The sequence below is a fragment of the Lissotriton vulgaris genome, chromosome 8, assembly GCF_964263255.1.
Source record: "Lissotriton vulgaris chromosome 8, aLisVul1.2, whole genome shotgun sequence".
NCBI classification, from domain to species: domain Eukaryota; kingdom Metazoa; phylum Chordata; class Amphibia; order Caudata; family Salamandridae; genus Lissotriton; species Lissotriton vulgaris.
The window spans coordinates 73,278,148-73,292,047 of record NC_141696.1 but is presented as its reverse complement, the minus strand read 5'-3'; positions in this window follow the sequence as shown (position 1 = coordinate 73,292,047).

Here is a 13,900-nt window from a genome sequence, read left to right as displayed (position 1 = left end):
CGTTCGCCCTCCCCTGCTAGTAGAGCCGGACAAGATCTTTGACACTTACAGTTCACTTTAGTTGGTGTCCCAAATGATAGTCTAAAAGGAAGCTCTATACCTTATGTGTCCTTGCCTAGCCCCCGTAGCTCCGAGACCGGGACTTTAGAGGGCAGATGTCAGTGGGTGGCCCAGCCTCTTCCGTGCAAAGACGGGCAAGGACAGGCCTGCACTTGGCCCCGGCTTGGCCCGGGCATGGCCCACACGCATCCCGCACTGCAGGAGACTGCTGTGCAGGGACCCACCCTCACCCAGATGCAGGTGTGAGACAGGCTGTGGGACTAAGTCCCACCCCAGCTGTCAGTAGTAGGCAAGTTTGTTGTGGGCTAATAGAGCCCGTTTGCACGTCCTGTGCTGCGGGACACTGCTGTGGAATTTAGTGTTGGGAGGGCCCCTTCCTGTCCCAGAGGCCGTTTACCCGTCCATTCATTTATCAAGCCCAGCACATGGCGACCAAGAAGAAAGAGAATGCACACAACTGCTGATTATCAGTGTCGGATTGGCAACCCGGGCACTCGGGCAATGCCCCAAGGGCCGGTGTCCAGTTCCACCTGTGGGCTTCTTTTTTGAGCTGTCTGGGGGCGATTTCGCCGTTGTCTGCGTTGCTCGGATGCCGCCAGCGGCCCAGTGGGTGCCTGAGTGGCCTTTCTGGAGGCAGATGGCCCTCAAATACCTCCCTTTTATCGAACGGCAAAGGTGTCACTCCCTTTCTTTCACTGGGGCTGGCCCATTAACATATGCATATTGAGCGGGGCAGGGGCCCGGAAGAAAAAGTGGCCTCACTTGTATTCAGGTGTGTTTCACCAGTGTAAGCTAATCCATGCATTTCCCCCCCCCCCTTTTATTTTTATAAAACTTTGCCGAAGCAGTGTTTTGCAAAGGCAAAATGCAAATGTCGGCCACTTTTTTTTTGAGTGCCCGGGCCGATTTCTTCTCCCAATCCAACCCTGGTGATTATGACCTTAGAAAACACACCACCACCAGCGCTGTCCTTTGACTGGTTCATGCTCTCCATATATAATCAACCACAGCGGATATCTGTGATTGGATCTATCACCCATCACTGACAGAATACAGGAATTGGCTTGTAACTCATCACTAAGCACCAGCATGATCAGAATGAGACCACTAGATCTATTTAGAATCTGAGGGTGATAGAAACAGGCTATGGATTGGCATGGCTAAATTGTTTGACAGGGCACCAGCGTGTATACTTCAAGATTTCATTACAGTGGCATAAACCACACTAAGGAATAGTGAATATTAAATGTGTTTGGCGTGCCTTTATTAAACGCAGATATGGCCAAAGGCACAGCATCTGACAATAAACAGATAACCCTCCTTTAAGAGTGCACAGCTAAATTGTGACACTGGGATTTGCCTGGATAACTAAATTACAACAGCTGACTGGAAGTTTTGCAACCCTTTTGAGTTTACCTACTGTAACCATCAGTAGGTCGTTTGATGATATTTACCAAATAAAGAGACCTGAAATGCAGAAATAAAAAAAATATTTCCCAGAACTCCAGGAGAAGCTTGTGATAGGTGCTATGTATTCCACGCTTTAAATTAAGAGTATCAGTATTTAACGGGTTCTAAGGCATCCATAAAATCATGGTGTTAAACATGCCATTTATCATAATCTATCTAGTCATTATGTGAAGGAGCTGAAAATAGATTTACCATGCTATTGGGTCAGTTTTTGTACATGGTTATGAGATTTCCTGTAGAATGCTAAATAAGGCACAGAAACAGACTATTCAACAGGTTTGACACTTGGTTATCCACTGGATGCACTTTTTTTGCTCTTTTGCTCACACAATTTACTACAGGTGCTATCTCCAGGAAATTGCTTGTGTTAAAAAGGCAGGTCGGACATAGTTGAAACCAAACACATGATTTACAGTAGAGTTAACATACTGTTTTCACTTGATTAAAAAAAAAAAAGAAATTAAGCAACCAACCTGAATAAGGCTGAAAGTTTGCCAGGAGCAAGCTACTCTTATAATAACTTTCTTTATAAAATAATTCGATTTTACAACCATCGTTTCTTTCATTTCAGATTCTGATTTGAAGAAGAAAGCAATCTCCTCAATTGACTATGACTTCTTCCAACAACACCACCTCTCAGGTTACAGAATTTGTTCTCCTCTGCTTTCCTGGAACATCCAGCTTGTGGAAAACTCTTCTCTCTGTCATTCTTCTAATCCTACTTCTTGTTGCCGTGTCTGCCAACTTAATTTTAGCATCCATAATCTGGATTGAAGAGCGACTCCATACCCCCATGTATTATTTATTTGTTGCCCTCTCCTCCCTGGACTTTGCTTTGAGCATTTACATAATTCCTCCAGTTTTAGACAACATTTGGTTTGATTCAAAGGTTGTTAGTCCTGCAACCTGCTTCATGCAAATCTTCGTTATTCCTGCCGTTGTTTCGACTGAATCTTTCATTTTCATGGTGATGGCGCATGACCGCTATGTTGCCATATGCAAACCATTCCAGTACCCCATAATCATTAACAACCAATACCTTCTAAAAGCAGCTATTTGTGCTTTGGTCAAGGGCTTTGTTCTGTGCATACCAGAGCCTATTCTCATTGCACAGCTCAATTACTGTGCTGACAATGTAGTTCATCATTGCTACTGCAAATTGTCCATCGCAAGTCTTGCGTGTGACCATAACCTAATAATTGACCTGTATGTTTTTGCGATAACCTTGTTCTCTGTTGGTTTTGATGTGGCTTTTATTTTATTTTCTTACACCATGATTGTCCTCACCGTGCTCAAGTTCCGGTCTAGCGGAGCGATGTCCAAGGCTTTTAGCACCTGTGGCTCTCATCTAATACTCATTTCCTATTACTATTCCTCACTAATTGTGTTAGTGATTGCAAATACAATGGCAGAGAGTATCCCAACTGATGTACATTCTCTGCTGGGCTGCCTGTATTGCCTCATTCCACCAGTCATAAACCCATTGGTCTACGGGCTGAGAACCAGAGAAATCAAAGAAAGGGTCATATGGATATTTAAAAAATTGAAATTCAAAATATGGGGAATGGGGTAAGGGTTTCCCACTGCACAAACCATGCAATTGATATTGTATATAAGCTACACAATATCTGTTTCTAAATGAAATGAAGACTGTGGACACATTGCAAGACAGCAAATAAATCAGTGTAACACTTTCCGTTCAAGGTAATCATATACTGTAAATATATCACTGTATGTTGAATCAAAAGACATAATAATCCTGATACAGTAGGAAAAAGATGTGGGCAGTACATTAAGTTAATTATTCTGTCAGAGTTGTGCCACCTCTTGTTTTTGACTTGTACATTTGAGTAATTTTATGCCATTGAGTGTTTTTTAGTAAATGTGTCATTTGGTAACATTGGGTCATATGTGCAAAGTTTTTTTACGTTATCAAAAGGTTCAACTCTCAGAATTGGGCTGTTTGTGACCACAAAAATGTCTTTTGGCATTTAGAAAACCCAAATTACGATTCAGAAGAAAATTACTGAATTGTAACGTGTAACGTGTTTAGGGTAGCCCTTCCAAATACGGAATGAATGATATGTATTAATGTTTTGCTATTGTTAGACCTGTCAGCCTTAAGGTGGCCCCCCCCCCCATATTTTTGACATAACCCTTCCTATTTTTGGTGATCTCATTTTTGCTGGTCTTGGACAGCCCAGAGAGCACAGTGCAGTGTATTTAAAATGTTGGACATGTACTCTTTAGTGTTACATGTCCTGTCCTGATAGTAAAAAACTCACAAATGCATTTTTCACTATTGGAAGGCCTATCTCTCCCATAGGATAACAGTGGAGTTACCATATTACATTTATTGAGCTGTAATTTCCAACTGGAACCAGGTACCAGTTCATCTGTGGTATCTTTGGAACTGTATTGAAAAATCCTCCATTATGGTGAAATTATATTTTAAATTGCAACTTTTAAAATGCCAGTATTAGAAAGTTGCCACTTTCCTGCCTTAGCCATTTAGTGCCTGTATCTTGTCTCTGGGTCACATGACTGGGTGTAGCTGGCAGTAAGGCTTTGTGTATTCCGCCTAGATATCTTCATGCAATAGAAAGCATAGATGTGCCTGGATCGGACATCCCTGGCAGGATGGGAGTGTAGAGCATGGCACAAGGCCTGAGTACAAATAATAGACTTCAGACAGCAACTTCCGGATCTGTGTATACTCCGCCAGGAAAGCTGGGTTGCTGCTCTCAAATGATGTTGCCCTGCTGTGCTGACCTGCTGCCCTTTTGCCTGGGTGAGAAGAACTGGACTTGCATCTGTTGAACCCAAGACCCCAGAGTAACTCCAAGGAATAGTAAGTTGTCCTACTGACCACAGGCTCAGGGACTGAGGGCTCCAACAACCTTGAACTCAGTACCTGTGCTCTGTCATCTGTGAGTACTACCCTGTCAAGTTGTGCCACTCCAGACCCGGACCCTTGGAAGTTGGCATGAGGGTGCTCTGCCAGTCCATCTGTGGATCCATCAGAACCGACTCATTTCCTCTCCTGTGCAGCACAGTCCCAAGCAGAACTGACACTGCTAGAAGGATTCGCTCAGTGCAGGACTACTCATCGACCTCACAGCCAGCATTGGAACCTCTGCCTGTGCAAAGCTTCCCCAATGCAGGCCCTTGTATCACAAATCTCTTGTTGAAGACAGCTTCAATGGCAACTCAGGTTCTAACATTGCAGCCTCACAGCTCCACAGAACCAATGCATCTCCTCGACTGCACAATACATCCTCTGTGACAGATTTCACATATCAATCAATCAATCACAGCATTTGTAAAGCGCGCTACTCACCCGGGAGGGTCTCAAGGCGCTGGGGGAAGGGTAAGTTACTGCTTGAACAGCCAGGTCTTGAGCTGTTTCCTGAAGGAGAGATGGTCTTGGGTTCGCCGAAGGTGGGTGGAGAGGGAGTTCCAAGTCTTGTCTGCCAGGTAGGAGAAGGATCTTCCTCAGGTGGTGGCTCTGTGGATGCGTGGTACGGCGGCGAGTGCGTGGCTGGTCGATCGTAGCTGGCGGGTGGGCGTGTAGAAGGTCATGCGGTCGTTGAGGTATTTGGGGCCCAGGTTGTAGAGAGCCTTGTGTGCGTGGATGAAAAGTCTGAACATGATTCTCTTGTTGACGGGGAGCCAGTGCAGGTCTCTCAGGTGTCCAGTGATGTGGCTGTGTCGGGGGATGTCGAGGATGAGACGTGCGGAGGCGTTCTGGATGCGTTGGAGTCTTTTTTGAAGTTTGGCTGTGGTTCCGGCATAGAGGGTGTTCCCGTAGTCTAGTCGGCTGGTGACGAGTGCCTGGGTGGCGGTCTTCCTGGTTTCCGTGGGGATCCATCTGAAGATCTTGCGGAGCATGCGCAGGGTGTTGAAGCACGAGGATGAGACAGCGTTGACTTGTCTGGTCATTGAAAGGGAGGAGTCCAGGATGAAGCCCAGGTTTTGCTCGTGGTCCGTTGGTTTGGGAGCGGTGCCCAGGGCCGGGGGCCACCAAGAGTCGTTCCAGGCGGAGGGTGATGATCCCAGGATGAGGACTTCCGTCTTGTCTGGGTTCAGTTTGAGGCGGCTGTTTCTCATCCAGTCGGCGACGTCTTTCATCCCTTCGTGTAGGTTGGCTCTGGCGGTGGTGGGGTCGTTGGTGAGGGAGAGGATGAGCTGGGTGTCGTTGGTGTAGGAGATGATGTTGAGGTTGTGCTGGCGTGCGATGGCTGCGAGGGGGCTCATGTAGACGTTGAAGAGGGTTGGGCTGAGTGAAGATCCTTGTGGTACGCCGCAGATGACTTCGGTGGCCTCGGATCTGAACGGAGGGAGGCGGACTCTCTGGGTTCTTCCAGTGAGGAACGAGATGATCCACTCCAGCGCTTTTTCTCGGATTACGATGTTGCTGAGGCGCTTCAATAGGGTGCGGTGGCAGACGGTGTCGAACGCTGCAGAGAGGTCCAGGAGGATGAGGGCCGCTGTTTCCCCATTGTTGATCAGGATTCTGATGTCATCGGTGGCTGCGATCAGGGCGGTCTCGGTGCTGTGGTTGGCCCAGAACCCGGACTGCAAGGGGTCGAGGGATCCGTTCGTCTCAAGGAAGGCGACAAGCTGCTTGTTGACGGTCTTCTCGATGACCTTGGCCGGGGACGGAAGGAGCGAGATGGGACGGTAGTTCTTGAGGTCGGTGGGGTCCGCCGTTGGTTTCTTCAGGAGGGCGGTCAGCTCGGTGTGTTTCCAGCTCTCTGGGAAGGTGGCGATGTGGAAGGAGGAGTTGATGGTGTCTCGGAGATGGGGTGCAATGGTGGCGTCGGCTTTGTTGAAGATGTGGTGAGGGCACGGGTCGGTTGGTGATCCGGTGTGGATGGAGTTCATCCTCCGGGTGGTGTCTTCGGTGCTGATTGGGGTCCAGTTGCAGAGGGTGGTGGTGGCCAGTGCTGGTTCGGTGGTAGGGTGCGTCGTCTGTGCGTCAAAGCTGTTGTGTATGTCGGCGATCTTGCTGTGGAAGAACGAGGCGAGTGAGTTGCAGAGGTCTTGCGAGGGGGTGATGTCGTTGTTTCCGGCGCTGGGGTTGGAGAACTCTTTGACGATGCTGAAGAGTTCCTTGCTGTTGTGGGTGTTGTTCTTTGAGAGCCGTCTTCTTGGTGGCGCGGATCAGCTGATGGTGTTTGCGGATGGCGAGCTTGAGTGCGGTCCTGTTGTCTGTGGTGTGGTCGAGCCTCCAGGCTTTCTCAAGGGTGCGGCAGCTCTTCTTGGATTCCTTGAGTTTGTTGGTGAACCAGGGGGTTTCCTTGCTGCCGGGTCTGCTGGGAGGGTTCTTGAGTGGTGCGATGTCCTCGGCGCAGGCGGTCAGCCACTTGGTGAGGTTACTGGCTGCCTCGTTGGGGTCCATTGTGCTGGTCGGAGTGTTCTTGCTGAGGGAGGCGGTGAGCTGCTCGGAGGTGATCATGCTCCAGCTACGGCGGGGGGCCTGTTGCGAGTGGTGGTAGGTCGTAGTTCTTCTGAAGCTGAAGTGGACACAGCTGTGGTCGGTCCAGTGGAGTCCAGTGGCGTGGCTGAAGGAGGTGTACTTGCTGGACGAGAAGACGGGGTCAAGCGTGTGGCGTTGTTGTTCTCCAGGTGAAAGTTGAGGTCCCCTAGGAGGATTTAGTCGGCGGAGGGGAGGGCGTGCGGGCTGATGAAGTCTGCGATGTCTTCGCTGAATTGTGTGCGTGGTCCCAGTGGTCTGTAGATGAGGGTGCCACGGAAAGTGGTCTTGGGGTCAGTGTGTATCTGGAAGTGCAGGTGCTCGGCGGCGGTGAAGGTTTAGTCGGAGTTAGTTGAGATGCGGATGGTGTTCTTGTGTACGATGGCGATGCCTCCTCCCGTCTGGTTGACGCGGTCCTTCCGGGTGATCTTGTAGCCGTTCGGGATGGCTGTGGCGATGTCGGGCGCCGAGGAGGCGTTCATCCAGAATTCGGTGAGGAAGGCGACGTCCGGTGCTGTCGTGTCAAGCAGGTCCCAGAGTTCCACGGCGTGTCTGTGGACGGAGCGGGTGTTGAGCAGGATGCACTTCAGGTGGTCGCTGCTGGTGATTGGCTTGGCGGTGCAGGTCCGGTAGCAGGTGAAGCGGCAGGCTTGGCTGGCGAAGGGTCCGTGGGTGCTTCTCGGGGTGGCTTGGTAGCAGGCAGGGTTCCGGCCGGCATTGAGTGCGTTGAGGGTGGCGGTGTCGTAGGTTCGTTGTGTGGTCTTGCAACGGCGATTTGAACCAGGGGTCATGGCACTGGGCGCGGTCCAGGCGCGGACGGGCGCAGACGGGCTTGTCTTTGGTGCGCCTTCGGCGCATAATTGGCACGTACGCGTGTACTCCCCCATAAATGGTGTAGTGGGAGGGCGGAGTGAGGGAGGAGCAGCTGGGAGGCGGGAGTGGGGTGGCGAATGGGAGGGGAAGAGGTCTGACAAGGGAAGGGGGCGGGGCCGCAGGGGAGCAGCGGCAGGGAGCGGGGAGCAGGCTGCGACGGCAGAAAGGCGGGAAAAACACAGGAGGATAAACAACAGACACAGGAGGAAAAACTGAGAAAGGCACAGCAGAAGATACCACAGCAGGTAGAGGACAGAGCAGAGAGGCACAGGGGCTGAAAGAACAATGGCAGTAATACCCGAGAGGGCACAGGCTGAAAGAACAGGCTGAAAGAAAGAACAATGGTAGTAATACCAGAGAGGGCACAGGGAAATAGCGCAACAGCGCTAAAGCAGGTGGAGGCACAGGGGTCACGCCTTCAGGAGCGGCGGCGAGCGGAGGGAGCAGGGGGACCGGGTTAACTCGAGGAGGAGACACGCGGCGGGTGGAGTGACCATCTCTGACGATGTCAGGTCAGGTCACATATCAAACCTTCATCAATGGGATCCTTGATGAACATGCAGGACCTAGATTTGCAGCTTTGCAGCTCCGAGGACCCGATGCCATGCAACCTCGGTGCAGGTCTTTGCAATGCTCCACAACCTGTAGTTAAGGTACTCTTGTTCATAGCGTCATAACTGGGTCACTATAGCCGGCCTGTGCTCCATGGCAGTCAATCTGAACTTGTGAATTTGTCTCCATCCGGCACGACCAGATTTCCCTAGTTGGCGCTTTGTGCTTTTTAGAGCTTTTTTCACGTTAACCTCTAAAATTGCTTGTCTACAGTTTTACTGATTGGATTTGTATTATTTTGTCTTGTTTTATTAATTAAAGATTGTCTATTTTTCTACATCTGGTGTGGGATCTTTTTGTGGCGTGCTTACATTTTATCACTGTTTGAAGTGCTGCACAGATACTTTGAGTTAAGCCTGACCGCTCTGTGTAAGCACAGGTAAACTTAGGGTTTGATTGTGACTTCACCCTGACATGGATTGTGGTTCCTTGAATAGGGTTTACGCCCCTCCTCAACCAACAACCACATTTCTTTCAGCATCCGAAATCTTGTTGCAAAAACATTCATGTTTTATCCACTACACAAAAGTAGTTTAAAGCCACTCACAAACAGGAAGAGGACATCAGAGATCTAAACCTTTGAACAGTGGTCCCATGGAACAACAACTTACTGTACACAAACCCAACAAGTGCAGGAAATATCCAGCCCCAAATTAGATAAAATGTTATATTTTCCCTTAAACAATTGGTGTTCATTTAAAGAACATGGTCGGTTTAAAATAAAGTTGCCTTTTTGAGAATGCAAACACAGGGATAGTGGTCTGCTGTTCATTGATGGAAACCATTCCTGGGTTTTAAGCCAGTCACAGGGGGCTATAAATAATGTAAATAATGACCTGTCTAATTAATTTTAACTAGGAAGGTCATTCTTTGACCACCTTTGATTGGAGATTTGCGATGCAACTTATTAATACATAGGTCACATCGCAAAGAAATGAGACAGGTCCGGGTATAATATACTATCTGTTGTTATATTTAGCAATAATGATTACTGAATGTCAAAGGGGGCTGTAAGAGGAAGGAAAAAGTCAACTTTTATTTTTCAAGTACATTTTTCTTCATTTATGTGTGGCTTGGATAGATAATGGGGACTCCGAACTAGAAAGATTATTAACTAAATAGAGGAGATGGAGCAGTGATCAGTAAAAATATGTAGAAATCGGTGTGACAAATAGATAAAAATAGACATAAATCATTAATCTATTAACTGAGGATGAAAGTACTATAGCACTTTTCCTTTTTTATATATTCAAAATAAACCATTGACGGAGGAATTCTGGACAATGCAGACATTCACCCGTAGTCACAAGGATCTGGGTTAAATCCATCATTCTTTTGCTCACCCCCCCCCCCCCCGGTTCAAACTCAGCCATATGCAAATCAGTCCTTTAGGGAACAGTCCAGCCCAAACTGCCAAGCCAGGTCCTCCCTGGACCAGAAACACGCATCCAGGGACCAGTTTCAGGGCATCACCCTTCATCAGCCAGGCTAACTTAAATCCAGTGGTCTAGTGAGCACGAGAACAACGTCTGGGCATACCCTTCCCACTTGGAGCGACATATGCAAAAGAAACAATTGATGGACGGAATGCTGGACAATGCAAACATTCACCACCGTCACAAGGTTTTGGGTTAAATCCATTGTTCTTTTGCTCATCACACCAGCCCAGTTTGGACCCATCCCTATGCAAATCAGTCTTGACCCTGTTCCTTGAGGGAACAATCCAGCCTGAACTGCCAAGCCAGGTCTGCCCTGGACCAGAAACAAGCATCCCTGGACCGGTTTCAGAGCATCACCCTTCACCAGCCAGGATAGCTTAAATCCAGTGATGCAGTGAGCACGGGACCAACGTCCGGGCATACCCTTACCACTTGGAGCGACACATGCAAAAGAAGCAATTGATGGACGGAATGCTGGACAATGCAAACATTTATCCCCAGTCAAAAGGTTCTCAGGTAAATCCATTATTCTTTTGCTCATCACACGAGCCCAGTTTTGACCCAGCCGGTTGCAAATCAATCTTGACCCTGTTCCTTGTGGGAACAGTCCGGCCCAAACTGCCAAGCCAGGTCCTCCCGGACCAGAAACAAGCATCCTGGGCAGGTTTCACGGCATCACCCTTAATCAGCCAGGCTAGCTTAAAATCAGTGATTTAGTGAGCACAGGACCAACGTCTGGGCATACCCTTCCCACTTAGAGTGACATATGAAAATAAAACAATGCAAAGAGGCACCCCCCAGTCGCAAGGATCTTGGTTAAATCCATCATTCTTTTGAGCACCACACCACTCCAGTTTGGACCCAGCCAAATGCAAATTGGTCTTGCCCGTGTTCCTTGGGGGAACTGTCCAGCCCGATCTGCCAAGCCAGGTCCTCCCTGTCGGGAAACAAACATCCTGGGACCGGTTTCTGGGCATCACCCATCATCAGCCAGGCTAGCTTGGATCCAGTGGTGTGGTGAGCACGGGACCCACGTCTGGGCATACCCTTCCCACTTATGGCAACATATGCAAAAGAAACAATTGATGGACAGAATGCTGTACAATGCAAACATTTGCCCCTAGTTACAAGGATCTGGGTTAAATCCATCATTATTTTGCTCACCAAAACACCCCAGTATCGACCCAGCCGTATGCACATCAGTCTGCCACGTGAGTATTTTCCATATTTCTCTATGTCACCTTCTGATTAGATTTCTAACTCCTACCCCCCTCTGGACCAAGTATATTAATCTGCTAGGCAGCTGGAGTATCAAATGCTCACCCACACAATAGGGCTTTTTGCTAGTGATTGGGCCTGATCCGCAGAAAGAAAACAAACAGTGGGGACAGAATCGATATGTGATCATTACTTTTTACATTGAACCAGAACTGAGAATGTTTATAGCAAGAAAGCCAAAGGGGAGCCAGACTTCCTGAGCCATTCACAGGAGGAGCTCCCATTTGATGTTTGAGGGGAAGGGACCAGCCAGCTGTGGCAGTGAGGGGCATAATTTCAGGCACTCACAGATGTCTTTCATCAGATAAATTCAAACTGGAGTGTTGGAATAGTGGTGGAGTGATGATGTGTTATCCTAAGATCCGACAGAGGTGCCAATCTTCCACTCCGCTTAAAAAGCTCTGCACAGGGCAAATAGAGAGAAAATACATATTTTAAAGAATCTTGAAGAGGAATGTATGTCTGCTGGGTGCTGGATCACCCTGGACTTGCTCTGGATGGGACTTAATCAGAGTAGTTAAGGAGAGCAGTGCCACTGGCCCCAAAGAGGTGTTCTGATAGACAGTAAAGTGATGGACCTGCTGCGGGATTCTGGAGAACAGTTCTCTTGTCACCTCAGAGAAATGGGCCTTCAGAGTGGTATCCCTCTTCAGAAATCTACTTCCTATCACATGGGCATGTTGCAAATAACCAATACGTCTATAGGACCGGATGAGTGCAGGTAGGGATGGTAGTCTCTAAGGAGGGTTATGGGATTCTGTTGGAGGTGACCACAGTCTGAGCATAACTCCAGTTGCAGGACAGAACACAGATGAGGTGTACAGAACTAAAGTGCTGGAAAAGTAAGCTCCCAAAGGAATACACTTTATGGGCAAGAAGGCCACAAACAGTCAAGGTGGCCAGAGTCCACCACTGGAAGCAAAACAAGACCTCCTGCATCCATAATTGCCAAGCAGAGCTTGGGAAAACCAGGGAAGAAGTTCAATAGTTCAGTTTCCCTTGGGGCCCGACTGATCTTAGGCACTTTTGGTGTCCCATTTCTTCAGCTTCAGCTGTCCCAGCTGGCCTCCTCCTCACAGGAGAGCAAAATGGCAGAGAAATGTCCTGGGCAGACATGTATTCCCCCTTCTTGATACAAAATTGTCCACAGAAGCCCCCATCTCCCTAGGGACTGAGGCAGAACATGGCTTGAAGGAGCCAGCCAGTCCCTTCATTATTATTATTATTATTATTTATTTCAAAAGCTTTATTTGATTATTTGAAAAAAACAATCATAAAAGCACATATAATACATCAATAATACAAAGTAATTGGTGAAATATTAAAAGTCATACAATCAATAAAAGAGAGGGGCAGCAAAATAGGCAAGGGCTGTTAATTTTACTGGAAACAATGCATTCGCTGTTAGGTTAAAAAGGCCATACTTTTCCTGCTGGACACAGATTTCAGAATAAATACTGCTGTAAAAAAACACACATCCGGTTCGTCAAGAGCAAATAGAAGCCTCATAGCAGTTTTAACAGTTGACACAGAATATTTTTTAAAAAGCGGTTTAAGGTAGGCAATACGGAGATACAAATAAAAAGGAAAAAGAAGCAAAAAGTGCTCGGTGCTCTGCTTCGAAGACCCATCACATGGGCAGGGAGTTGACGTATACTTTTTTATCAGGGGGAAAGCCACCAGATTATGGACAATACCTAATCATAGGCTGGTAAGGACATACTGGTGGGATTGCTTGGTAACCACTTTTAAATACTTAGAAAAGCCGAAGCTTGCCTGATTATTAGAGTGATAAAATTGATGTGTTACATACAGGCAAGTGGCATCCCTACGCAATTTGGCTTTAGCCCCCAGATAGACATGTTTAAGCTCCTTTTTTGAAATATCAGTGGCACTAGCGGGGTCCAAAAAAACATTCAAATCGAATACATCCCTAAATGATGTTATGACGTAATTAAGCCATGGGATCAGACTATATTTATCCAGTCGGAGGCAGTCTTGAATGATTCTCCTGGTAAAACCAGTTTCCTCCTTGGCCCAGATAGATCTCCAGGCCATTAGTGGTCTTAAACCTATGAGATCAGTCAGGAATTCCAACCCAACCTCTTGGTGAACCTACCTAGAGGCAGAGGTTGGAAGACAAAGAAATCTCTTTAGGAAGTTGTTTTACTCTACTTGCAGATCTCCATGACAACAATGTCCCCAAACACCTGAACCATATAGTGCCACTGAGGCGCATCTAAGACGATAGATATGCAACATGTCACATATACGACGACTTCCTAATTTAGAAGCAAATTTAAAAACACCGAAGGTGTCTCTGGCCATCTTAACCTTGACATTAAGTATCTCCTGTGCCCAGGTGCCATTACTGTTAAAAGTGATGCCCAAATAGCAGAATTTATCTACCACTTGGATCTTTTGGTCCTCAAACTGGAATGATCTTAGTTTCCTTACCTTCTTCCCACAAGCCATGATAAAAGTTTTAGAGTTATTAATTTTTAGTTTCCTCCCCTTAATAAAATCAAAGAATTTGTCCATTAGTCTCTGCAGACCGACCGGTGTTCTAGATAGTAAGACTGTGTCGTCTGCAAGGAGCAATACGGGGATCGCCTGGCCCTCAACAAGTGGTGCATCAGCATTAACTAATCTCAGCTCAGAGTCCATGGCGTTAATAAAAAGGGAGAAA